Raw genomic sequence first — 8,481 nt, forward strand, 5'->3', positions numbered from 1 at the left:
TCTACCTCCTTGGTTCTTTAAAATTATAATGTATGCAGAGTCTGCTGCCAAAGGAGGATTTGAGGCAGCTAACCCCTTATTTTACAAATGAGAAAACAAGCTTTAGGAAGTTTAGGGACTTACTCAAGTCACATTGTCCCTGAAGTTCCCTGATGTTCAAAGCCAAGAAAAGTTTCATAAATGCAATTTAGGTTCCTCAGCCCCACCTTCCACCCCATACAGACGCCATCATCCCCTTGAGGGGTGTGGGGCTGGGCTGAGGACTTGGGCCAGAAGCTCAGAGAGAGGTGGCCGCTTGGGCAGGAGAGTCCGGTCTGGGGACACACAGAGCTGGTGTCTGGTAGGGGCGATGGGGGCTTCCAAGGGGCCACTACAACCTGGTGAGGTCCAGCCCAGAAAACAGGGTTCAGGTGGAGCTTCTGTGTGGAGTGGCTCATTCAGGGCCCAGAAATGGAATGCGAGAACTCCTAGCCTGTGGGGCAGCAGCAGGTCTCACTCCCCAGACACTTCTGCGCTCATCTCTACACACTCCCATCCCTGAAGGACCTCGTAACAGCAGTAATATTGACAGTAACAATGTATTGAGTACCTACTATAAGACAGGCATGGTACTAGATATTTTACCTGTATTCTCTCCTTTAATCCACTCAACAATCCTGTAAAGTAGGAGGTAATAGTCCCTTTTAAACATGTAGCTGTGGGTCAGAAAGGTTCAGTGACTTACACAAGGTCACACAGCCAATAAGAGGCTGCCTGCATGAGGTTTCCAGCTACTTCTTTGACTGCCAAGTGCTGGCAGCTTTCCACCAAGCACAACAGCCTTTGTGTGTGGGGTGTGGTAGGGTGAGGGGTGGGGAGGGCTGGCCGAGAATGTGCTTCCTGGGGTGCTGGGATGTGGGACTCTGGCCTGTCAGGAAGAGTTAAAGTCTAAGGGGAGGGGGTTTGCTCCTGGCAGAGCCTGGTCTTTGATGGGGGAGCCCAGCTTTGATCTCCTTTTGAAGTCCCGGGCCTCTTGAACTGGCAACTTCAGTGGGAAGAGTGCAAGGAAGGGGGAGATGAAAGGGCAGGAGAAGCCAGGATTGGAGAGAGAAGGGAGGGTGTAGAAGGGGGGAGGGGGTGGTGAAGAGACAAGAAGAGAAAAACAGATGTGTGAATGAGGCAGCTGGTGAAAGGGAGAGTGAGAGGCTGGTGGGGAAGAGGGAGGGCGGAGGGAGGAAATCCTGTGGGCAGACACAGGGGCTAGCCAGGCCCAGGAGAAGAGACTGGGGAAAAGGGCTGAGTGTATGTGCGCGTGACAAGGCCATGGGACACCAGCTTCCGCCTCTTTTGCCCAAGAATCTGGGCTGTGGGCTGAGCCTGCGCTATGGAGCCCACCTGTCCCTCACCTGCCATGCCCCCTCTCCTCCCAGGGGAGGCACCTCTCTCTGGCTAGTTCTGCTGAGGGCTGACTGTTGGTATCTAATGGCCTGGAGATTCTAACAAGTTTCTGACCAAGGCCTCATTGAAGGCATCAAATGACCCAAAGGATGGGGTGACGGGGAGGTGAGGAGCTCCCATCTGGACCTTCTCCTGGGCTCTGTGGCCCAGGCGTGAGATGGGGCGGGACCTTCCCAGTGGCGGTGCACCTGTTGTCTGACGTCGAGTTTCTCCTGTGGGGCCACCACAAGCAGGCAAGTGAGAGCATGTGGTGGGAAGGGGCCAGAAGCTGGCAGTGGCTTGTTTTCCCCGCCCGCAGCTCAGCCGCTTCCTACCTCTCCTGCCAATCCCCCTCCTAGCTCAGAGCCCTGGCCTTTCCCACCCCTGTGCCTTGCTTGCACTCCCATCCCCACCCTGCCCAGGTTCCCCAGAAGCTACCAGCTCCTTGCAGCTTCATCCCTGTCCTGGGCACCCTGGCCTAGCACCTTTCAGACCAAACAGAGGGCCTCTGCTGGCAGTGGAAATGCTGGGTGAGGTGGCGGGGAAGGAGCCAAGTGAAAGCTGTTGAAGGAGGCAGCGGAGCCGCACCCGATCCTGGGTTGCTGCCAGGAGCGCCCAGGATTATACTCGTGCCAACTCCCTACTTCAGACAGGCTGGGAGGGCTTCCAAGTTAGAATTTATGGGGTTAATCACTTTTTTCTGCCGTGCCCCTAACCTCATCCCCTGGCCTGTCTCCCTCACTGCAAACCTCATGCCCTCCTTCCCAGGGCCCAGACCTCCCAAGAAGGCTTTGCAGTAGCTGAGCACGCTTCCCTTGGTCACTGCGGCTGGTGAGGCCAGGCACCCGCACCTGGCACCTCGCCCCTTCCTCACGCCTGTGGCACCCCTTTCTCACTGAGCTAGAGGACAAGTTGGAGTAGGGAGATCATGGATTCCAATGCCAGCTTCTCTACAGATGGCTATGCAGGGGCCCTGGGAGGACCTTGTGTCTCTTCAGGTCTTCACTGTCCCATATCTAATGGAGGGTTGGAGGCTAAGTGAACTTCTGTTGGTAGAGGTGGTTGGGAGAGCACAGGAGGTTGCTGAGAAAAACGGGGGTGGAGAACAAGTGTGGGATGCTGGGGAAACAGTGTTCTGCCCTTTGTAGGTCCCAGGATCCAACCGGCTCCCTGTCAGTGGGAAACGTCCTGCGGGGTCCACCAGTGAGTCCCTCCTAGACCCTCCTCCGGATGCCAGCCCCCACAGGCCTTGTGGAACTTTTCTCACACTCAGCACTGCCATGTCTCTACCTTCTCTATCCTGTCCCTTTCTCTCTCCTTTCCCATCCTGCTCATCCTCCAAACCAGCTCAAGCACAGGGCCTTGAGGTCAGGTTTCCTCATCTGTAGCCAGAGGGGTGAACCATTTGACCTGAGTCTCCAGCTCTATGATTATAGTTTCACAATTTGAGGGGTCTTCAGCTTCCTTTAATCCCTCAGGGAGGGTCACATGTTTGCTGAAACCTCTCTGACCTCACCATCTCCCTGAGTCAAAATGCAGGTTTTCTGCTCTGTGGTCACCACAGAACTCCAGCACCCAGCTTGTCAGGAGCCCTGCTCACAACCTCCTGCAGAGCCCAGCAGTTCTCTTTCAAGCCCAGGGGTGCAGGGGCCCTGAACTGTCCACTCTGCTTGGAGATCCTTGGGAGGGACCTTTGCACAGAGCTTAGTAAAGGTTGGTTGAATTAAACTGTTCAGCTGAGCCAAGGGAGGTCAAGAGGAAATGTGGGTGTGCATCCTTGGCCATGGGAGCCCCATGCTTAGAAACTGAAGTGGAGCCCCCAGATGCCTGGTGAGGATTACGGGGCCATCTGTGATGTAGGGAGTGAAGCAGCTTCTGGGAGAATTACGTGCCCATTGGAGCAATAGAAGGATAAACAGGGATTGGTGGAGCAGGAAGGAACCCTAGAGATTACTGGATCCAATCTCCTTGTTTCACAGGCGGGGAAACAGGCTCTGAGAGGGAATATGATACACTCGAAGTAACACAGTAAATTGGTGGCAGAAGTGAGACCATAAGGTCTGACAATTAAGTTTGCAAACTCATCCTAAAAAAATGCTATATACCTCATTGCTGAATATCACTACTGTCACCTTTGAAGTCCTCCCCTTGGGAAGCTGTGCACCAACATCAGCGTCCTCCCTTCAAAGCAATTTTGGAACTCTTTTTCTGCAATGGCCATCAGAGCTGTCATCATATTACCCTTGATGTCCTGAATGTCATCAAAATGTCTTCCTTTCAATATTTCCTTTATCTTTGGGTAAAGAAAGAAGTCATTGGGGACCAGATCAGGTGAGTAGGGAGGGCGTTCCAATACAGCTATTTGTTTACTGGCTAAAAGCTCCCTCACAGACAGTGTCCTGTGAGTGTGCCTTGTCGTGATGCCAACCATGAATTGTTGGTGAAAATTTCAGGTCGTCTAACTTTTTCACGCAGCCTTTTCAGCACTTCCAGATAGTAAACTTAGTTAACTGTTTGTCCAGTTGGTACAAATTCGTAATGAATAATCCCTCTGATGTCAAAAAAAGGTTAGCAACATTGTTGCAACAAGTTCGTGAACTTAATTGTCAGACCTTGTACGTTCTAGATCTCTGGACTTCAGTCCAAGTTCCTTCTCTTGCATGTGTCTGGCCCCATGCCACCAATCCCACCCTTTCCATTGTTGAGGCCCCCAGCTATGCATGTCTTCAGCCCTCCATGCTGTTGGGCATATGCACTACTAGGAAGGGTGGTGGGCAGAATGTAACTAGTCCAGAGGCAGGGTTGAGTAGCTAAGAGTCATGTGCTAGGGTGGGCTCAACTGGATGGTGGCATATTCTTCAACCTCTCCAGGCCCTGGCAAGGTCGTCTGTCGCCCTGGCACAACTGTCAGGGCTGAGGTATCCAGCTCTGCATCATGGACACGAATGACCTCTAGACCAGAGTCCTCGGAATGAGGCAAAAGGGAGAGATGGGAGGTAAGTATCAGGACAAAGTGTCCCAGGGCCAGGCACCAGGATGAGAAGGGGAAGTTTGGGAGTGAGGTGGGTGCAGGAGGGAGAAAAGGGAACCAGGGAGGATCATGGGGGATGGAGGGAGGGAGAGACAGAGAACAAGAAAAGCAATCAGTCAGTGTCAACACAGCAAAGGGGGATTTGGCAAAGGTGTTTACAAAATTGGCCACAAAGCCTTGTATATGCTCTGCTGAGCTGTGTGTCCGTAGACCACTGTGGGGGTGGGGAGGAGGCTCCGGGCGTGCAGTGGGCGTGCAGAGGCGGGGTGTGGACTGCTCTTGGCCCACTGTACTTGGCTCCAAAAGATTATTGGGGCCAAGCCTCTCATTTTGCAGAAGGAAGAGACAGGCTCAGAGAGGGGAAGAGATGGGCCCACGGTCACAGGGAAGTTCACAGGGAAGAGCAGTGGTAGCATAAAATGGAACTTGGAGTCGGAAGACCTGGCTTTGAATTTTAGCTGCGCACTTGCTGTGGCTGGTCAGATCATTCAACCCACCTGAGCCTAGTGTTTCATTTATAAAACAGAGGAATAAAACTTATATGAATTATTACTATCATCAGAACCCACGCCTCCAACTTCTACCCAAGCTCTCCAGTGGTGCTGTAGTACTTCAGACGGGTTTGATTTGGAAATTATTAGAATAAGAGGGTTATGAGGGCAGGCGCTGCCACTCCTGGGATTTTGCTCTACTGATAACTCACCGTGGCTGTGCCTCTCCCTCTCCAGGCCTTCAACAAAATGACAGGGTGGCTCAATGACCTCTGAGGCCCTCGCAGCTCTTATCTCCGGAGCTTTCCTCACAAGCTTTGCCGCCTCAGCTCAATGTTGATGTTTAGGCAGACAGACAGTTGGACTGTCCACAGAGCCAGGGTGGAGGGAGAGATGACTCTCCTGGGCCAGGAGGGCAGGCAGCTGGGGGCAGGGAGGAGGGCTTCGCACAGTGGGCGACAGATCCCTGTGACCCAGGCTGTCGCCCAGTCTTCCCCTCAGCTGGGCAGCCTGTGTGGCAGGAAGGCTGAATGTGCTGATTTCACTGCCCTTCAGCAATGCCCATCTTGTACCCATTAGTAACCTCGGGCAGGGACACATGGCGGTGCTAAAATTAGAGCAATTAGCTCCTGATTTCTCAGAAGTGAAACTCACACCCTGACGCCTTTTCTTCCTCAGCCCTGTGCTTCCAGAGCCTGCCTGAGGTGAGGGCGAAGGAAACACCTGTTTTCCAGAGGAAGGAGCCTGGGGGAGCCCTTTGGGGGTACAGGAGTCTAGAGGAAGAAGGAAGGGTTAGGGAGCTACACAGACAGGCAGTCTGGCTCCCAAGCCACCAGCTATGAGGGTGGCAGAGGGACACAAAGGTGGGCTCAAGGCAGGCAGAGCAGTGCGTGAGTACAAGGTGCTGAGAGGAAAAGGCCTCCTGTAGGCAGCCCAGACTCACTTTGTCCCTGAGGGTTCCTAGAAGCAGGAGGAGCTTGGATTCCACAAGTAGGGAATCTGGGGTGTCATAAAGACCATCGTGAAGAGGCAGCGGATGAAGACATTGGCTATGCCCTCGTTTCTTACAGCAATGGTGGCAAGATGAATCAACCCCACCTCTGTCCTTCCCGTCATCATAAGGGTGCCCAGGGACAGGTACTTCAGGTCGACGGGAGGCCGGGGCTCTCCTAGGGCTGCCAAAACTCGATGGGTTCTCAATGAGGCTATCTGCCGAGACACCATCAGTGTCCAGAGAATTTCTCTTCGTGGGCCCTGCTCAACTGAGCACCATCCATTTGAAGCAACCTTGGTTCTGCCTCCATGGAGGCCTGGGAGATTAGGGAGTGGTGGCGAAAGGTGCCATCTCCAGCACCCGCCCATCTATCCCTGTGGGTGGAGGAGAGTTCTCCAGTTTATTCCATAGGTTCCTAGGGTGTGGGGCTGCCCAGGGAGTCCTGGATGCTTTGCTTTCAGCCGGGATAGAATCTGCCTCAAAGATGGAAAGTGAGCAGTGAACTGAGACTCCTGCTTGGAGTTGGGGAAATGTTGGTGACAAGGGAGCCAGCACCTTGTAAGCCAGGCATGTCCCTGGCCCTGGGCACCAGCCTTGCTCTGGCCACATTTCATCCCTGAAGGCACACACCTCCCAGCACAAGCTCAGGAAACTGATAGAAGTTGGCCCCTTAGCAAACTCAATCACCATTTCCATCCCAAGGTCATTTGTGCCCCAGGATTCCTATTCTCCCTGTTTTGTCTGTAGCTGTAGTAGCCTTGGAAATGCACTGCTCAGATCTGCCATGGGGAGCACTGCTGACTGACAACCCAGCTGCTGCCTGGCTGGATCCACCATGACATTTGCAGAGACCATACTTCCCCTGGCTGTTCCCGCCAATGACTGAGCACAGCTGGGACAGGATTCCAATGGGACAGGGTTCCTTGAATGGGCAACTCTGGCTGGACGACTCCCTGCTGGCCCGGCCAAAGCTTTCTCAGAGCTGCCATCTGAGATTCTTCCCACATGCTCCTCTTTCCTTCCCCTCTCCATTGTCCCAGGCCAGACCTGTGTCTGAGGCCTGTCCCTGCCTTCTCCTGTCCCCTCCCCTTTACCCTTCATAGGTGTTTCCCCAGTGAATCTCCTGTACATCAAATCTGTCTTGTTGTCTCACTGTAGAGGTCTCAAACTGACACAGTGATACCAGGAGAAGTCTGAGAAAATGGGTGGCAAAAGGTAACATGGAACTTTCGGCCTGTCTCACTCACTGTCTGGTAGTGAGGACCCTGCCCTGAGTGGAAGTAGGGCAAGGAGAGTTCCCAGCACAACATGGCGTCCCAATGGTGAAACTTTTGTCAGTGGTGACCTAGGAGAACATCCTAATGGAGGAGACCACTCTTTCAGGTCCCTTCAGACATTTGAGCTGTGCAGGAGACAATGCCACAGGGGCAGCAAGGCTGGTGCCCAGGGCCAGGAACATGCCTGGCTTACAAGGTGCTGGCTCCCTTGTCACCAACATTTCCCCAACTCCAAGCAGGAGTCTCAGTTCACTGCTCACTTTCCATCTTTGAGGCTGATTCTATCCAGGCTGAAAGCAAAGCATCCAGGACTCCCTGGGCAGCCCCACACCCTTCAGAGTTGACTGGTTGTTCTTTAGCTACATTGGCACTTACAGAAGGATAAGAAGAAACTGAGGGCCATCAAGAGCTAAAGGCTCCATGCGAGAGCCAGTCACGCTCTTGAGTAGCTTACAAATAGACCCCGTCTCTTCCTGCAGTGGAAGAGGGGACATAGTGGAGGAGCAGACATAGGATTTGAGAATCACAGAGCTCCAGGAATGCTCGACAAGCCAGGCTTGTTGTGCTAAGATAAGGGCTCTGGCTGGAAACTCTGGAACTCTGAAAGTGAGGTGAGGATAAATGGATAGACGCCCCTGAAGATGTGTCCCTCGGAGCAAGCAGAGGTGGCCTGTCCTTCCCCCAATGAAGGCTAACACCATTCCATGCTGGAAGATACCACGGAAGCTTCCCTGAAGGGCATCAGGCATCCCCCTGAGGAGCTGCCCCACCTTGGTTTCGCTGCCAGGCTGATAATTAGGGAGAAAGCCCAGCATAATCCAGCTTGGGATAGTTGGACCTGATGAGGGAAGAGGGATTTTACCCAAGGAGAAAGCAGTGGCAGCAATTATCTAGCATGTCCCAGCAGAAGCCAAGAGAGCTCTCCTGGGTTGGATTTTGGGGGTTCTTGACCAAGGGGACAAGAACAAAGACCAGATAAATAAGAATGCATTGACTTGGGAGCACTTTCTTAGGATACAGGATTCAGGACCCCAGAGAACAGGGCAAATTCACTGCTAGGGGGCATGGCATTTCCCCAGTCACAAGTGCAGACATGCTAACACCACATTGGGTCTCTGGTCTGTGGGACAAGAGCCAAGTGGAAACCTCTGAAAGTGGCCCCATCAGCCAAAGGAGTAAATCAAAAGTGATATCGTACTTGAAGTTGGTGAGAGATTAGTGCCCTGAGGGATGCAAAGGTGGTGGTCCCTGTCTTGTCTCCATTTAAGTCTT

At 53.2% G+C, this 8,481-nt stretch overlaps 1 long non-coding RNA gene across 1 annotated transcript; it reads left to right on the plus strand.

Moving 5' to 3' along the window:
* The first annotated feature begins 4,309 nt into the window (after positions 1–4,309).
* Positions 4,310–6,076, plus strand: LOC117031263 (uncharacterized). Its single transcript, XR_004424491.1, has 3 exons — positions 4,310–4,412; positions 5,617–5,642; positions 6,009–6,076. It is a non-coding gene; the product is annotated as an uncharacterized LOC117031263 (long non-coding RNA).
* Positions 6,077–8,481: the final 2,405 nt, after the last annotated feature.

The sequence above is a fragment of the Rhinolophus ferrumequinum genome, chromosome 11 (genome assembly GCF_004115265.2).
Source record: "Rhinolophus ferrumequinum isolate MPI-CBG mRhiFer1 chromosome 11, mRhiFer1_v1.p, whole genome shotgun sequence".
Taxonomy (NCBI): domain Eukaryota; kingdom Metazoa; phylum Chordata; class Mammalia; order Chiroptera; family Rhinolophidae; genus Rhinolophus; species Rhinolophus ferrumequinum.